Here is a 19,039-nt window from a genome sequence, read left to right as displayed (position 1 = left end):
GGGAAAGAGTGGAAAGGGTATCCCCCATCCCCTACTTCTTCCTCAGTCTCTCAAAGTGAAAAAAAAGGTGTTTCTTCTGCAGCCGGAAGGAAAAAAGCCAAGTCCCAGGATAATAGATAATAATGGCTAACACTTACAGGCTCTTACACTGTGCCAGGCACCGTTCTAAATGCTTTACATGAATTAACTCAGTTCATCCTCATAACAACTCTATGAAGCAGTTACTATTATTAACCCCACTTAGGGGCACAGGGAGGTTAAGTAACTTGCCCAATGTCAAACAGCTTGTCAGAGCCACCCCAAGTGTTTAAAGAGCCTAGGGCAGAGTACAAAAGGAGGCCTCTAGCCCTCCACCTGGTTCCCTTCTCTCCCATCCCTGGGCTCCCTGTGGCTGCACGAGGGGCCTTGTGTGCATGCCTGTTGATGCCCTGACACTCAAGACCCTGCTTGCCACACTCCTGGCAAAGAGCCACCCTTCTGCCACCCTTCAAGCTTGAGGAGAAAGGATGTGGGAAGAGGCCGCCAGGGCCTGGTTTAGGGTTGGAGTATAGTTTAGAAGGGGGCTGGAGCTCCAGGTGGGCACAACCCTGTGGCACTGTGAACCTTCAAATTCTTCACCCCATGCAGAAGAGGGCCAAAGTGGGGTCATCTAAAGTGGGGTGTCCAGGGCAAGGGCCTTGGTTGCTCAGGTCTGAAAATATTGGAGCTAGTAAATGGCAGATCCAGGATACGATCCCAGGCTCTCTGGTTAGAGTCAGCTCTTAAAGGACTGATGGGGGCTGAGGGGGGCAGGGGGCTGGTGGGATGGGCAGAGGTTGCTAAGTTTTACTTCTCCATCCCCACTCCCAACCCTGCCCTGACCAAATTCAGGCCATCCCCCCCATGGGAATGCTCTGTGCCCAGCTCCATCTGGGCTTCGGGGGCTCCCAAGGATGACTTGATTCTCAGTCCTGTCGCCCCTCCCATCCCATTCTCACTGACATCCCCACCCCTCCTGCAGCAGGGATTAGGGAAGGAGTGGAGGCTTCTGGGATTGAATGGGTACCAGTAACATCAACACATCCAGCTCCCTGCCTCTGTTTCCCTGGCCCCAGGATTCCTGCTGGTCTCCAGAGGCTTTTTCACATAATTACCCAGGCTAGGAATTTCAATCTCTGGTGCCAGCCAGGTCCTTGTTATGCAAATATAGGCAAATGAGATGCAAATGGAGCAGTCCCAGATTAACAGAGAAATCCCCAGCAGCTGGAGGAGTCGCCATGATGTCAGCTCACTGGAGCTTCTCCCAGCTCCCCTCATCCAGTCTCTGTCCACCTGGATGTGTCCGGTCCCTCCCGTCCTTGACGCCACTCTTTCACCCCCCTCAGGAGCTATCTGCTCAGACGCAGAGAGGGTCTGGACAAGAGGGGACACCAGGGCCCAGGCCCTGCACGACCTTTCCAGCTGAGGTCTCTGCCCTCTCCCCACTCTTAAGACATCCAGACAGGGGTGGAGGTTGGGGGGGTGGTGGTGAGTGGGGCCGAGAGAGAGGGAGAACTCTGTCTTGCCCCTGCAGAAGAGAGAATTCACACACACACACACACACACACAGGCATGCAGAGTTGAGTGCGAGAGTCACCCTTAAGATGTACACACATATGCACTATTCAGACACAGGTGCCACCTGCACCACCACACAAATCTGGCCAAGCTCCCCACCCTTTCCTCCCCCAGCACACCAGAAATTAAGCCATAGACATCAACAGGCTGTGGTAGGAGGGCAGGCTCTGTCCCCATTCCTGGGGCCTGGAGGTTAGATGCTAGTGCTGGTAGAAGGATCCTGGGTCTGCATGAAGACAGAAGGAAGTAGAAGATCCTGCCCAGGGCATGTCCCTGGGAAGGAGGCTGGGGGGGTGTGGAAGTCTCGGCAGGAGCAGTGCCCACCTGAACCCCCGGAGACAGGGTTGAGGCTGGTGTCTATACCATCAGGCGCTGCCTGGGGGAACCTGGCCCGCTGGCTGGTCCAACCCGCCCAGGCCCAACTTCTAAAAATAAGAGTCAAGAATCTAAGCCCCTGGTTGGTTCTGCAGGAGCCTGTTGCCTTGGCAACCCCTTCTCAGAGGCCTCCCTCCCGGCTGCCCCGTTTGGCTGCTGGTCTCTGTGCCAGTCCCCTCTGCTGGCCCCTCTGTCCTGTCCTCCTGGGGAGGGAGGTGGGGTGGTAGGGCTGGGGGTGGACTAGCCGGGAGGCCCTTGGGGGCTCCAGCTGAGCACAGTGGCCCGAGCGTGAGCCCCGTCTGGGGCTGACTGTGTCGGAGGCTGTCTGACTGTGGATACGTGGCTGTGTGTGCGACAGGACCCGCGTCTGACAGCCTACGTCAGGCTGTGCCTCTGTGCATCTCTGTCTGTGCCGTCTGTGACTCTCAGAGTCCCTGTGGACGACTGTGCCCTCTCTCTGTGGATCCCGGTCCATGTGTGTGGCTGTGTGTATCTGAGTCATGAGGGAAGGCCTAGCCTCGGCCTTTCTGTGCCTGCCCCCCACGGCCCCATGGCCCCCCTCCATGTGGGCTTCCCCTTAACCCTGCCCACCCCCACGTTTCGGCTCAGCAGGCTGGGCACACACACACGGGCACAGGGGTGCCCAGTGCGAGCCAGAGTGACTGGGCCAAGGTCAGCTTCTTCCAGGGTCTGCAGCCAAATATTGACTAAGCCCCAAATCTGCCCCTTTGGGAGAATGGGGGAGAAAGCCACTCCTGAAACCGTGCGGTCTAAATCTGAGTGCCTGCATGTGCGCGCTACAGTCACTGTCAGAGGCAGAGCCTCCCCTCCCCCACCCCGCCTCCCCTCTCCTGTCAAATCTCCTCATGATCACTGCTCCAGCCTGCCCCTCCTCTCTTCCTCTCTGTCACCACCGCCCAGCCCAGGCCAACCCCCTCTCTCACCCAGATGATGCAACAGACTCCTAGTGGCTCTCCCCAGTTCCTGGCCTCACCCTGTCTCCCATGCCCCATTCTGTGGCCACAACAAGGATCTTTCTAAAACACAACTTGGATCTTGTTATGTTACAGCCCCTGCAGAGGACCATCCACTTTATTCTCACAACAAAGCGCCAGCTCCTCAACCTGGTCTAGGTCTCTGCTCACTGACTGGGTTTACCTGTTGCCCCTTCACTCAGCTACACAGCTACTAAGAGTTGCCAGAAGAGGTCAGGATCTCTCTTGCCTCTGTGCTTTTGCACATAATGTTTCCTAGCCTGGGACCAATCCTCCCTCCTTTTTTTTTTTCAAGAGGAAGACAAAATATATATTTCTTATTATAAATCACAATTTCACACAAACCAAAAGAGTTTATAAGAACACATGAAATAAGCCCCACTGCTTTACACATCCCTTTTATACCTTCTTAAGTGGCAGTTTGACTGACACAAAGATCTAACTACTTCATAACATATAAAAATAAGAAGCAAAGCTAGATATAGACTATACCTCATGACCAATGTTTGAGCATCCTATCTTACTTAGAAATTACCCAGATATCCAAAATTATACTTACCATTTATACTAGCCAATCCTCCCTCCTTTGGATAAACTTTCGCATCCTGAGACTCAGCATAAGCATCACCTCCAGCAGGAAGCCTTCCCTGACTGCCCAGGCTGGGTTAGGAGCCTCTGTGTTCTCAGGACATCCTGGGCTGCCCCCTTCCTCCCCTACACACACACTGCACATATTTCTAATGACTTTTCCCCAAAAATTTTGTAGAAGATTTAGAAGAAACAGAAAAGTATTAATTGAAACAAAAAAATCACCGATAATCCTCTCCTCAGATTCAATTCTCTGTTTATTTCCTTCCAGACTTTCTTTAAATGAATTGATTGAATATTTTTGTTATAAAATTAAGACTATCCTGTATGTACAGTTTCTTTTCCTGGTTTGTTTCACTTATCATTATATAATGAGCTTTTCCCCAGGTTATTAAAAATTCTTCAAGAACATGACTTTTAATGTTTGCATAATATTCTTATATATGGAGATATCATAATTTATTTAACCAACCCTCTGTTGCTAGACATTTATGGTGGTTGTGATTTTTCACAGTTATAAATAATGGCAATAAGCATCCTTATGCGTGGTTCTTTTTCAACATCTTTGGTTATTTCTTGGATTGAGTTCCTAAAAGTAGATTAAGAGCACCAAGGGGTCTGTCTGTTTTAAAAGCTCCTGACACCACAGCCCGATGGCCTTTACCCTTCCATCAATGGAGGCTGAGAGCGCCCCAGATTTCAGTTCTCATCAACACTGGTGCTATCTTTAAAAAAACTATTCATTTCAATAGGTAAAACTACATCATATTGTTTTAATTTGCATGTCTTTGATTACTGGTGAGGATAAAGCTTTTGTATCTCCTCTTTTGTGTCATGCACAGATCACAGTGAGCTATAATTATATTTTTACATCCTGCCTCTCCCTCACCAACCTCAGCTCTTGAGGGCAGAGCCTATTGGGTCCAATTCTCTGTATCAGGAGCAGGGACGGAGGAGGTGTTCCCAGAGTACTGGTTGGATTTCACTGAAGACTCTGTCTTCAGCCTTAACTTTGACATTGGGAAGAAAGACCTGGAGTCAAGCTTTAGCTCGGAGGATTGAATTTGGGCAAATTAATTCACCTACCTGGGCCTCAGTTTCCACATATGATAAGTGGGTTTGAGTGAGGGTTAAACATGATGAAGAGTGTGAAGAGGCATATAAAGGGCTGTGAGGTATTGTTTGAGGTCTGCTCATGTTTACGTTCAGGGGGCTGAGGGAGGAAGGAATGTGTGGCAATGGCCAACTCCCCGTTCCCAGAGACAAGATGGTGCCCAGATGCCTCTTGGTCTAGAGGTGGGCAGGGATCTCAGAGCACAGAGTCCAGGTTAGAATGGGAAGGCCTGTGGCAACCGTCAGGCCTGAGTTCAAGTTCAGCTGAGTGAAGGATGTTTGTGTCCTTGTGTAAGTCCCAGAGGGGAATTGCTGGCTCTGTTCACATCTGGCAGGGTTTTTGTGTTGTGAGCTGTTACCCACACCATTGCCTGGTATGGTTTAATCACCATCACCGAGAAGGAGAGCACCTCTGCCCTGGTGGCACAGCATCTCTTTCTGAGATTGGCCCTTTGTCACACGGAGTGTCTTGGAGACAAGCCCTCGCTGGGGGCACCCTCACCCATTCTGGCTCAGGAAACGTTCCAAGACAGACACACACAATTTCTCTGAACATTACCAGCCTAATGATACTGTCATTTGAGATCTGGAAATGAGGAGAAATCAGCTTTTTCTCGGTAATTAATGTGAATGATGGGCCTTGAGATGGAGTGGCAACCCCCCAAGTGAGAACCAAGCTCTCAGAAAAGTCAGCCAGGTATCCCCCTGCCTCCAGGAAGGTCTGCGTATCCATCCCTGGCCTCTCTTTGGTCTCTCTTGGATAGGCCAAGGCCCCCCACCCCTTTCCCTTTGTCATTCCTTTAGGGATCACTTTAGGGGCTGAGCCCTGATGGTCAGGAAGTTCCTCCTTGAGTCTGCCCACAGTTCTTCATGCTGCAGTTCAGTTTACTGTGCCATTGCCCTCCTGAGAACTGCCTTTTTGGCGGTGGGGTATCCTTGGCTTAGTAGGGGCTTTCTTTATCTCATTTGTTGAAAGCAGAGGTGAAAACACCTGGGTAAGAGTGGATTGAAGTGAGGTACTCCAGGCTTTGTAAGGACGTTTGGGAAAAAAACCTGGAGGGATGGGGGCAGGGCTTGGCTCTAGCAGACAGAGGGCTGAAAGCTGACCCAGCTTTCCTTTCTAAGTGAAGCATCACCAGATTCATGAATATTTCTCTGGGTCCCTGCCTCAGTTTCCCTACCACCCTCAGGGGAAAATGTTTTTCTCCTATCCCTTTGTCTTCTTTATTTGTTCACTTTTGGTGCTGAGGAAGGAGACACGGAGTAAATCAGCTCCAGGCCCTGCCCATGAGCAGCTCTGAGTCCAGTGGGACAAGCAGATGCTGGTGCTAACAGCTCTGAAACAGAGTTTACAGTGTCACAGAAGGAGGTTACAAAGGGAGCCCAGAGGAGAAAAGAACTGATGCTTTCTGGAGGAATCTGGGAGGTAGAGGAGGGGGCCTGGAAAGATGCACTGAGAAATCCAGGCAGAAGGAATAGCATGGTCAAAGACTGGGAGGTGAGAAAGAGGCTGGCACGATCAGAAAATGGGGTCTAGATCCTGGGACACGGGATGGATGTGGAAGCAGGAAGAAAGGGAAAGCTGGGGGGTCTACAGGGGTCAGATGGTAAAAGGCAGTGAATGCTGAGGTAAGGAGTTTGAACTTTATCCCGAGAGCACTGGGGAGCCGGTGGGGGTTTAAGCAAAGGAGGAATATGGTTGAATTTGTTCTTTAGGGTGATCACTTGGGGAAAATACTGTCAGAGGATGAGGGACAAGACTAGCAGCTACTGTTACATGTCTGTGGTCCTGAACAAAGGCAGTGGATTCCAGAGATGTTAAGAGGGGAGATCAGATGGGACCCCACAGCAGCTGTGAGTGAGATGGGTAGTTGCTGGTGGTCCAAGGTCAGGAACCCAAGACGAGTCTCAGCACAGTCTCCTCCTCCTCCTCCTCCTCCCCTGAGCCCCCAGTGGCTCCCTAGGCCTCCAGGAGAATGTTTCAATCCCCTGGAATGGCATTCCCAGTCTGACCCTACCTACCTCTGTGGCCTCAGATCCTCTCACCAACCTGTGCTCTGGCCCAACTGGTTTCTCCATTAGTCATGAGCTCACATCACCCACTCCAGCATCCAAGCCTTTGCTCATGTTAATTACTGTCCCCCCCACCATGTCTCCCCTCCTCCCTGCCTCTCCATACCCTCCCCACCTCCTCAGTGAAGGAGGCCCTGTCTGCCTCAGCTCCCCTCTGTCCTCACTGCCCACTTTCCCTCCTTTCCTCTATAACCTTCACTTAACAAAGGCCCGGGCAGACCATGTCATCAGCACAAAGTTGTTCAAAGAAAGATCCTTAAAGGAGAACTGTAGGCTTTGGCTCAGGTCAGGGCTGAGAGCCAGCTCCCGTCCTGCAGGGGCTCTGACGGGGCCAGGCCTGCTGAGCAGTCTTGTCTCCAGCTATCTCGCCTTGGCCAGTGGAGATGTCCAATGGAATTGTTGTTATTGCTCCAAATTAGGCACCAATTTTCCCGTGTAATTGTTCGCTAATTGACATGAAATCCTAATGTAATTAGTTGGGCCCCTTATCGGGGAGCCTGGGGAGCCAGAAGCAGTGGGGGGCCACTGGAGCAGGGAGGGTCTAGGAGGCTGGGGAAATGTGTCTGAGAGAGGAGGCCCTGAGCTGCCATCAGGGCTGAGACAAGGAAAGGTAGAGACTGCAGAATCTCACAGTTGAAAGAGCCTTTGGAGAGGCCAGCACTTGCTACCTATCTTTCAGATGGGGAAACTGAGGACAGGTAGGGGGAGGAACGTCCTGGGAGCTGGTGGCAGAGCTGGACCAGATATCTGGGTCACCTGTCTACAGTGACCACAGCTGTGGCCTGACTACGGGTCCTTATGACATGGCCTGTGGCTGTCTGACCTCTGTTTCCAAGTAAAGGTGCCCCTTTGAGAGGGAGGAGGGGAAAGTGGGAGGGGTCGTGGGTACCAGACCCCTTTTGTGTAGGAAATGCAGTAGGTAGAAAGCCTAGGAAGGATGTCAAATGGTTAAAGTTGGAGGAGCAATGGGGGCAGACAAGAGGCTCTGAGCCTCTCCCTGGGGAAAGACTTCGGTGTTGAGAGGGAAGATGGGGAGGCTAGAAAGCCCAGCTTTTCTCCCTCCTCACTTGCCGGCAGATACCGCACACACCCCCATGCCCCATCCCAGGCTTTTTGCCTCTTCCATCTCTCTGGAAAGGGTCTGGCAAAGGTGCCAAAGCCAGCTCATACCAGCTTATAAGAGCCCATTGTAAATGTTTAGGAATTTTGTCAACCAGTTGACTTCATGTTAGTAGTTGAAATTGACCATCATGGGAGGCTTTACACCATGGAAATTGACAAATGCTACAAATCAAGGCTACACCTCCCTACTCCCTACCCAGAGCCAGTTAAACAGTTACCAGCACACCACTGAAACCATCTGAAATGTGCTGGAAGAGCCTCAGAGATTCTAATCATGTTGGGGCTGGAAGGTCTCTACAAATCCCAACGCAAGGGAAAACTGAGGCTCGGGAGCCACCTAAGAAGTCTGTGGGCCCCCAGACTCTCAGTCCAGGCTCCCCTACTCCCCAGGACCGATAACATCTGAGAGGGCTGCAGAGTTGCCTGAGGATTCAGCCTCAAGGGAGGGGAAGGAAGCACTAAAGGTGGAGAGGCTGGGTCTGATGGCCGGGATGGGGCAGATGGAGCCCCGGGGACCACAGGAGGTCATGTCGAAAGGGGCTCCTGTCAACAACCCAGCTTGTTTCCCTGGCTCTCTCCCAGGCAGCAGGGTAGTTTGGCAAGAGAGGAGAGGCTGTGGGCCCAGGCAGGACTGGGAGGAGGGGCAGCTAGTACCAGGATCATTCTGGGGATGCCATTTTAGTCACCTTGTCCCCACGCCCACTCTCCACCCCTAGCAGCCAGTCTCTCCAAAATTGACTCTCACGCCTCAGGTTGCTTCCCATTCTCCTCCCTGCAGTGTATCCTTAATCTCTCCTACTGCATTAGCTCCCAAGGTTCCATTCTCTCTAATCCCTATCTTTACCCAAATCTCTCCTGTTTCTTGGTCACCATCCCCGGATGTCCTGAAGGCACCTCAATGCAGTGTGTCCAAAATAGAAAATATCGACTTCCCACGAATCCTTCCCCATCTGAGTAAATAGCACACTCCCCCTTAGGGCCTTTGCACTTGCAGTTCCCCCTATTTGGACAGCTCTTCCTCCAAATATCCCTCACCTCCTTCTGCTTGGATGTCACCTTCCCAGAGACACCTTCCCTGACCACCTTACCCCAAATCACCCCCATTCTCCTCTACTTCTTCTGCCTCCTTACCCAGCACTGTCTTCCTTCTTTGTACTTAGCAACGCTCACATGCCATGTATTTATGCTTTTGTACCTGGCTCCCCTCCCCCACTGGAAGGTAAACTCCACATAACCACAGCAGTTATGTGGTTGTCGGGTTCTAGAAGTTCCTTGAGATCCTAGGTTGTATCCGTTTCACTCGCTCAGTGCCAGACATTTTTAGTAAGCTCTCACTAAATATTTGTTGAATGAATGAATGAATGATCAAATGAGCCTCTAACCAGTTGCCTTCTCCAATTCTGACTCCTCAAATCCACCTTCCAGTTGCCTAGTGTCCTTCCTTAAACAAACTTGACTATGATTCTTTCCTGTCCAACGCTCTTCATAGATCTCTTGCTTTCAGAATAAAATCTACCTCTAGTTTAGCTTACAAGACCCTCAGTGATATATTTCCAGCTTAACCTCCAGCTTCACACGTCCTCCCCCAAACAGCTGAATACAAACACACACACACACACACACACACACACACACACACACACACACACACAGGTACAGAGCCTGGATATACTATTTCTGCCTTTGTATAGGGCTCCCTTAGCCCTCAGGTGGTCCTCTGCTTTCTCTGACTCATTCATTTCTTTTCTTCATTCTGTCCCTAGTGTTTCTGGAGCAGCCCCTTGGTGCCAGGCCCCTGGCTGAGCCTTACTGGGAGGGGTCGGCCCCTCCCCTCCTCAAAATGCTCCCCATCTGTCAGGGAAGGAGGACCTGAAATCACCTTCTCATCCCTAGTTCCTCTTCTCTTGTCCTTTGGGCATCCTGATGTCACCTCCCTGTCCCCAGTCAGGCCTCTGGAGGGTTCCCAGGAGGAGGCAGCAACTGGCTCTTGTCTGCCTTTGGCTATGGGACCACACATTATTGGAATGACCAGGAATAACTGGATTTGGGGTCTTTGTGCCCCCTCCCCCCAGCTTCTGGGAGATAGGATGCAGGGTGAAGCCTCCCTGTCAGGGCCCAAACTAGGGCCTGACAGAGTAAAGGGAACATGCAGTGATTCAGGCTGCCCCTCTTCTCTAGCACTTCTGAGCCACGGTGCTCTTTACCCCACAGGGTCCAAAACCCAGGGAGAGTTGAGGCTGTTCAAGTGAGTGAAATGTGCACACACACTTGCCGGTCTCTGGGTGTGCACCCGTGGTCCTGCCCTCTGAGCCCCGTGTCAGGGGCCTGTCTCACACGCCTGGCTGTGTTAGGCGTGCTTAGGAATGTGCCCAGACGCGTCTGAGTTAGGGCTCGTGTGCGCATGTGCTTGTTAGGAGTCGGCACCGCCTTGGTACCCTGGTGGTCCTTCCTGCAATCTAACTTGAATCTCAGTGCAGCCACATGTCGGCGAAGATCTCAGAGCAGCGCAGGCCCATTGCCCAAGACGGATGAGCTCCCCCCACAGCCTCAGAAGAGCGCGAGCGTGAAATGGGCGCCGCTCCGCCCTTCGGGCTAATGGCTCATCCTCTCCGGCCATTGCCTCCGAGAGCCCGTTGAGCGCCCGCGGGTCGGCGAGCCGGGCAGCCGGGGTTGGCGGGGAGGAGAGGGCCGGGGCGTGCCCGGGGCTGGCGGCCCGGGGTCCCTGTGAGGAGAGGGCCGTTCCCTCAGCCTCCCGCGGGCGCCCAGAGAGGCCCAGTGGCGGTGTAGAGGACACAGCGCTGGGGGCACGGGCGGCTGTGGGCGTCGGGCCTGCTCCCCAGAGCGCTGTGCCCCCAGCGCACGCTCACGGACACCCACTCCTGCACCCTTGCACAGACACACCGACACTCGTGGGCGCCAACGCCGGCGGGGACACTATGATACAGACACCTAAGTGCACAAACGCAGGGACACGATCGCAGCTTTGTGCAGGGGCTGGGCGCGGACACACACGGATAGACACACTCAGACTCCTTCCTACAAACACCCGCCCCCTAGCCTCACCGGGGCAAACGCTCGTCCACACGTGAGCGCAGACACACCGACACACCCGCAGTGACATAGGCAGCGAGCACCCAGACGCACTGGCACACTCGCAGACACACGCAGGACCGGGAACACAGACGCACACAGACACAGATACGCTCGGGCGGACTCGTCCTGGAAACACATGCTCGCAGAGGCAAACGTTTGCCCACAGCGCGCACAGACGCGCGACACGCTCCCGTGGATGTTCACGCAGTGATGGAGACCCTGACACCTGTGCTCCCAGTTACTGGCTCGCAGCCCACGCCGGGCTCGCCCCGTCCCCGCAGAGACCCAGTCACAAAGCACGTCCACCCAGACACACGCCACACACGCAGGCGCGCGTGAGCGGACACACCAGCGCCGCACACACAACCGCACAACGCAGACGCACTTGGGCCCCTGCTGCCTTTGAAATTCAAATCCGCGCTGCCTTCCGCCGCTTTGCGACCCTGCGGGCCCGGCGCCCCCGCCTCCACGGCGGGCTCCGGACTCCTTACCGCCGCCCGCCCCGAGCGGAAATGAAAATTCATTTCAGGGGACACCTGGGCGGGGCGCGGGGTGCTCGGCAGCCTCGGCGAGTGCCCTTTGTGAGCGGAGGGGTGCGGGGAGGCCGTGTTCCTCCAGCTGTGTGACCTTGCCCCGGTGGCCGACAGTTTCTGGGTACCCTCAGGAGGGCTCCGCCTCCAGAAGGCAGGCGCAGAGCTCACCGAGTTGGTTGGGAGTGGGGAGCACCACCAAGGTCTCAGGCTGGGAGTGCCGTGTGTCCCCGGGGGCTTCCTGGCAAGAATTAGTTCAAAAAATCCCCGACGACAAGAATCACCAGGTCATGAGTACAGATCAGCAGACACACGCAACACACTAATGCACACCACTTACCTAGGCATATACATATATATAAAGCACCCAGGCCCACAACTGCCCACAGACATGCACCAAATAGTATCACACACACACAGGCCTCCTGGGGAATTGAAGGCCTGCCCACAGCTCCAAGTGCACACAGGAACACACACCACAGGCTGGCACAGACATGTACCAAACACTGACACACAGACATGCACAGGCCTGAAAGCACTTTCTCCTACACACACACACACACACACAGGCTCAAGCACACACTAAACAGAAACACCACACCCTCTGGTTGCACACAAACTCCAACAACACCAAACACTGCCCTGTCAACACCCGGCACATTCACCCAGACACTGAGGGGGTGCACAAATCCCAGTGTCACACACAAGTATGCATTCCACACCACACATATACCCAAACAGAAAAATCAATGCACGAATACACCACACATCCTGCACGCAAACACACACACACACACACACACACACACACGCACACACAGAGCAGAGATCCCCGGAGCCAGGCCCCGGCTTCTGACGTACAAGGCCTAGGCAGACACACACAGAACCTGCAGGCAGGCACACCGTATACACACACAGACTCTCCCCCCACGCATTGACGCATACAACCACCCACACATGTACCCGAGCTCAGCCCTGCTCACTCCCACTCTGACACGCAGAACACTGGCTCAGTGGTGCACCCCAGGGCCTCTCCCCTCCAACCACAGCACTCAGGAGCCTTCTTTCCCCTCCTCCCCTGACCCCCAACCCCTGCCTCAGCCACAGGCCTCACCTCCAAGCCTCAGACCCCAGAGGTCAGAGTCGCCAGGGTTGGCAGTGAGGTAGGCCCAGCCGCTCACCTGGCAGTGATTGCTCTCCTGCCAGCACGAGGTGGCGTATGCTTAAGCACGAGTGATGTCCTCCTGGGGTGAGTCCCCATGCGGTGGTGTCTGTGGCAACGGCGGTTGTACTTGCCAGGCAAGGGTGTGGGTGTCAGCAGGCCTGTGCCATGTCCTTCCCAACACCTTCAGCAACTCTGGTTGTCTCCCCCAAATCTAGGTGTCTGGCTTCAGCCTCTCCCTTCAGGGACGAGGCCCTGGGAGTCAGACCCCTTTCAGATCTCTCACCCTGAGGGAGCTGGTCTTCTCTGGAAGATCAGCTCTAATCCTGAAATAAATTATTTTCCACAGTTGGCGTTTGGTCTGTCCTCTGGGGGGTAGCAAGGAGGCTAAGGATGAGGCAGGATTCAGGCAGGGCCTTATTGAATGAGGGGAGGCACGGGTTCTATCTCTGCCTCTCTCTAAGCCACAGTTTCTTGATCTGTGAAATGGGAGTGACCTTACCAACTTAAAGGGTTGTTCCAGGGGCTAATTGTGACGATAAGTTAGAAACAGCTGGCACAGTATCAGGCCCACAGAAGGGCTTCACAGGATGAGCTGGTCCCTCTAGACCTCTAGGTCACCCCCACCCTGCCTGCTATGCTCGTGGGGTCCGACTTGATACAAGCCCAGTTCAGCAGGATCCAGGTGACACGGAGCCCACCTGGGGGCAGGGAGAGAACTTGGGGCGTCTCAAACGATGGGAACACATTGACCCCCTGACTGCCAGTGTGCCCCATGCCTGCCGAGTGTCCCAGGCCCTCCCCCAAGGGATTCCCCCCACCTGACCCCAGGTCGTTGCCAGGGCTCCTAGCCCCTAAGGCCTGCAGCAGCGGGGAGTGTGGGAGAATTTACCAAGGGGAGTGCTTGGGCTGCCTCCTGTCAACTGGGAGGGACTGTCTCTGACCTCAGTCTAGAGCAGGAGGTGACAGGACTGATAGATAAGCCAGACAGGTCCCCGCTGCACCAGAAAAATGGAGGGGGTCGTGTCCTGGGGTTGGGTGTGTTGGTTAATTATATACCTGCGTACCCCAGTCAAGTGTACATGTCTGTGGGACAGCGACTGTGTAAAGTGTGTGGATATGTTTGTATATGCATCTGTGTGTGTGTGTGTGTGTGTGTGTGTGTGTTTACACAGACAAGGATGGCAGAAAAGGAAGAAGGGCTTCCAAATGAGGAGAGGAGGTGCTGCAGAGAAGTGGATCCAGATTCAGTTTCTCTGCAGGGGTCACATGCGCACACTGTCCTGGTCACACCTTGGCTCCCGCTGCCTCCTTCACTTCAAAGATCTCAGCAGATAAGAACTCCAGCTGGTATGGGGCTCAGGTAGGGGGCACTGGGAAGGCCTCAAGGTCAGGGCCCCATTCTGAGTCATCTCCATGACCCCCAGAACCTAGAACAGCCTGCAGCCCCGAGTAGGTCTGAAAGGGGCCCACATTCATGCAGATGACACCTCCCTATGTCTGACACTGCGTGAGGCACTTCATCTTTATCGTCTCATGTGACTCACATCAGCTCTGTTAGGTTGGGATCATTATTTCCATTTTACAGAAGAGAAAACTGAGGCTTGGAGAGCATAAGTGACTTGTCCAAGGTCACACAACCAGTGAGGAACAGAAGCAGGAGTCCAGATCTGTGTGATCCCAGGGCCTGAACTCTTTCCAGTTCATCATGTGGGAAACTGTAAAACACAATTTTATTGGACAAACATTGATCGAGGATTGCAGATTGGAAGCTCTTTGAGGGCAGGGTCTATGCTTGTCCTTTCACCATTCACTCCCTCAACATTTGCTGAGCACCTACCGTGTACTTGGCATCGTGCTTTGTGCCAGGGGATCCAATGGTGAATGGATGGACAAGGTTCCTGCCTTTACAGAACTCATGGTCCAGTGGGGGAAACAGATGACATGGGTGTAAATAGACAACATATTTTCAGAGTAATGTGTGCTAGGAAGAAAATACAACAAGGCAATGGGATGGAGCGACTGGAGCGGTGCAGGTGGGGTCAGGGAGGGGGGAAGCTGCTTTAGAAGTGTCATCAGGGAGGCCTGCAGGAGGAGGCGATATTGGAACTAAGATCTTCCTGCTGAGAAGGAGTCAGCCATGCAAAGTGCTGGGAGGAGGAGGGTTTGGAGTTTTCCAAGAACAGCAAGGAGACCTGTGCTACTTGAGCATAGTGTGGGGGTGAGGTAATGGCCCTGGAGAGGTTGGTAAGGGCCTGGTCATGCAGGGCCTGGAAGGTCATGGTGTTAAATGCAGTGGGAAGCCATTGGAGGCTTTAAGAAGGGGTGCTCCAATTTACATGTTAAAAAGATGGCTCAGTGGGCTCCAAAGAATGGATTGGGATGGAGAAGTAGAAGTGGGAACCCGGAGATTAAATAAGGGAGAGTTCGGGCACCAGATGTTGGTGGCTTGGATCCTGGTGTTGGCAGTGCGGATGTGAAGAGTGAATAGATTTGGGATATTTTGGGAGGTAGAAGCAATGGGACTTGCTGATGGTCTGTATCCTGGTGCCTAGAACATAGTAAACGTTTAACAGATATTTGTTGAATGAATGAGTGAAGGCATCTTCTTGTGCATACCCTCCAGGTGTCTTGTGCACATCCTCCAGTATAAGACATGTATGTAAAAATCACCCAGGACCCTAAAGTTCTTCTCTATCCTCTGCCCCAGGGGCTAGGGCCCAGAGAATGCAGGCACTGCCCTGAGGGCTGTACACAAACCAGGCATTGACCTTCTGGGAAGATTTAGCTAGGAAGCAACTAATCCTCCCTTTTCTCCCTAATTTATAGCACCAAGAAAATGACAAACATCCAGCCTGGGTTGCCCCAGGCTCCTAACCCATTTGGCATCTGCAGCAGGAAGCTAGACATGCAGGACTTCCTGCAGGCAGAGAGGGCCCGCCAGTCCATCTTTTCCAGGATACCCCGCCCTGGCAGCCAGAGCACTGAGCTCTGGGGCAGACCCTGGTAGAAGACTGTCACATGGATTTGGGTGTCTTTGGGGACATGTTATGAGCTCCTGATAGGTGTCTACAGTGGGGGTGGGGGTCTGGAAGGAGACCTTGGTACCCAGAGCTTTGGGTTGCTGTAGGTGCCTGGCTGGGTGGCAATGGAGGGCAGGGGCTGAGGGAGGGGTGCTCCTAGGTCCCACCCACTGGAAGTAAACCTGCCCAGGCTCTGGGCCAAATAAATCATTGCAAAGGGAAGAAGAACATTTTCTCATCTGTTTAAAGGGCAATGAAGCATAGCGGTGGCTGGCCCAGCGAGAGGCAGAGCTGAGGCCAAGCGGGCAAGGCTGGGGTTGCTCCCCTCCTCGACAAGCCATCTTCTCCTGTGCTGCCCCACTTAGGGCTGGGCTGCCTCCCGACTGGGCTACTGGTGGTGGTTACTGTTAATAAAAATACAAATTAATTGGTAATCGAACAATTATTTTTAAAAAGCCCTTTTCAGGTGCATAACTCTTGCTAATCCATATCTTTATCTTACTGGAGCGCAGGTGAGATCATTTATACCACTTCGCAGATAAGGAAACAGAGGCTCAGAAAGCTGAAGGGATTTTCTCAAGGTACCCTAGCACGGCAGTATGAGAGCAAGCAGACAGCCTGACTTCTAGTTGCCCTTGTGGGAGTGGTCCCCGCCATCCCCTCAGAGGTCCCAGAAGGGGCCCCAATGAGGATAAAGAGCTGGACTCACTGTCCTTGTCCAGTCTGTGTGGTGGGGAGCTGCTGGGAGCTGTTTCTTCACTCTGCACAAGCTCTCTGTGCTCAGGCTGTGGCCGGTGCCCCTTACCTTGCCCAGGTTTTGCCCCAGGCTCCCTGGAAGCCCTCCTGGGGCTAAGACTTGTTCTTCCCACCCCCTGCCAGGGCTGTCAGAGAAGTAATTTCTCTTCAACCAGCTGGATTTGAATATGGAAACGATTTGTAATTACTCCAAGTCCTCCCGGGCGGCATAATCACCAGAGTGAGTCTAGAAGGGCAGGGGCTCCTGGGAAAGGAGGTGGGGAAGCCCCAGTGCAGGGAGGCACCTCGGGGAGAGCCTTCCAGGGGTTTGACCTAATCTAGGCTGCTCCTGCACAACCCCTGGGAGGTCCAGCTTTCTCCACACAGCTCCCACAGCCCCTCCTGCCTTACTGATCTCCCCACCCTGCCCCAATGAGCCCCCAGGTATGGGGTACCATCTCTGTCAGTCCCTCACTCTGTCTGACCACCTGTCTTTCCTAGGGCATACGTTTTTGTGGCTGAAAGAAAGGGGTCAAGAACTCTGAGGGTTTCCAAGGCACAGAGAAACAGACAACACCCTGCTGTCTCTCCGGAGCCAGCCCTCCCATTACCCTGAACCCAGCTGGATCCTGGGGGGAGGGGGAAAGCCTCATGGATCCAGCTGCATCACATCTGCAAGAGACCTGCCCGGGTTTCTCTGGGCTCTGGGTCTCTAGTATGCTAATGTCATGAATATTCATACAGAGGAAGGCAGGCTCCCTGTAGGAGTGGAAGGGGCTGGAGCTGTGGAGGACAGGGTCCTGGAGACTTCTGAGGGCCTGTCCTTACATCCTTGTGGGTATCCCATGTCCTGACCACTCTCCTCACCTTTGCCCACCTCCTTAGGACCTCAACCCCAGCCCCTCCCAGCGCTCGAGTAAGGAGGCCTGGGATCTCCCACTGCCCTTGGGGTGGTTCGCAACACACCATGCAGATGGCAAGGCTCGCCTGGCTTGGCTTTCTCAGTAGCGGCTGAACCTCCGAACCCAGAGACCCGGGGTGTGCTTGAGGGTGCCCAGCAAGAACCCAGGAGCCCTGCCTGCCAGTGCTAGGCCCAAGGCACAGGCCTCCTTGGGCTCCTGCTGGGAAAGGAAAAGTGCCAGCCCTCCTCCCTGCCTCATCCAGCCTCATAAATTCCCTTAAGGTAATGGGTGAGATTCCTTCATCACTCCTTATTACCTCCTTCCATTAAAGTGGATAATCTCTCACAATCACTCACAACAAATGTCACTGAGACTGCTGGAGAGGCGAGAGACAGAGGGAGGGAACGGGGGCTTTTTCTCTGGTACTGCCCCTGGGGAGAGGTGGTCTTATCCTGCTCCATCTCCCGGGAGACACAACTCAAGGGGCTTCAGTGGAGAGTTGGGGTTGGGATTGGGTGGACTGGGGACTTCCTTGCTCCCTAGGATTGGCCCCCTCCTGGCCAGAGAACCTTCAAAAAGTAGAGTCCCTGAAACCATCCCACCCTCATTGCAAAGCTGCCCCCTGCTGGCTACTCCTCTGACCAGAGCCGTGGGATTAACCTACTTGTCTTTCTTTGGCAGAAGTGGTGTGTCCCTGGTCTGCCCACCTTCCTGGTGGCAACATGCCCAGGCCACAAACCACCGGAGCAGGGTCCTGAGCCATGGGCATCTCCCTGAGTACCGCCTTTACCATGTGGGCTCTGGCCCCACCCAACTGTTCCTGGGCACACTGCCGGGATGGGGAGGGGGCGGGTCTGTACGTTTCTACTGCCTCTACACAAACATATGCAACATGGGGGCGCCCCTGGCACAGGGAAAGGCACTTGAGGGAATAGACAGGCGCTCAGGAAAACATGTAACACACTGCACACGTGTAGCATACCCGTGCCTAGGGACATGCAACATTGCCGAGTTGACACCAGAGTATGCACCAAACATACCACGCTGCAGTGTACATATGTGGTTCCTACATACAAGTGACGCACAGCATTCAGCACACATGTGGCGCTTATAAGCTGGCACATATATAGCATCCCTCCCCACAGAAAAAAGCAACATGCATCCAGGACCTGAGCACAAGTTAAAGCACTGTGCATGTGTGAGGCAGTTGCATGCACAGAGTCAGGCAACATTGCAGTGCACGCCTAGGGCACCTGTATGCATAAGCATATGCAAAGTTCAGCTCACACGACTGGCACCTGCATGCACAGGGATATGCAATTTGCAGTGCACATGGGGGAGGGGGGCAAATGTTTCAGCCCTCAGGGCCCCGAGACCCTGGCTGCGCGAGATGCCTTACGCCTGGGATATCGCTGGAGGGGTGTCGCGGATCGCCTCAGCCTGCGGTCCTGGAGGCCGAGGGCGGGGCGGGGTCTTACCCGGGGCTTCTCCCGCGCCGGCGCCTGGGGCCCAGGGCGGGGAGGGGGGAGGGTGCGCTTGGCTCGGCTGGAGCTGTTCCCCCTTTAACAAGAGGCGGCGCGCGTCGCCCCCACCCCCCCGCCCCTTCTCCGGCGGCTCCTCGCGCCCGGCCCAGCGCGCGCCTCCTCCCGGGCCCGGCCGGCGCAGGCGCCGCGTCCCGCCTCGGCCGTCACTCGGCCCCGCGCGCGCTGCGGGCAGCGGCCGGAGCGGCCGA

The 19,039-nt window shown here is 54.2% G+C and overlaps 1 protein-coding gene across 1 annotated transcript in view; it reads left to right on the top strand.

The window, feature by feature from the left end:
• ADGRB2 (adhesion G protein-coupled receptor B2) overlaps positions 1-19,039 on the top strand; it is a 59,901-nt gene that overhangs the window by 4,240 nt on the left and 36,622 nt on the right. The window lies entirely within an intron of this gene.

Source organism: Balaenoptera acutorostrata, chromosome 1 (genome assembly GCF_949987535.1).
Source record: "Balaenoptera acutorostrata chromosome 1, mBalAcu1.1, whole genome shotgun sequence".
In the NCBI taxonomy this organism is placed as follows: domain Eukaryota; kingdom Metazoa; phylum Chordata; class Mammalia; order Artiodactyla; family Balaenopteridae; genus Balaenoptera; species Balaenoptera acutorostrata.
Note: the sequence above shows the minus strand (reverse complement) of the source record. Positions and strands in the feature narration are given on the sequence as shown.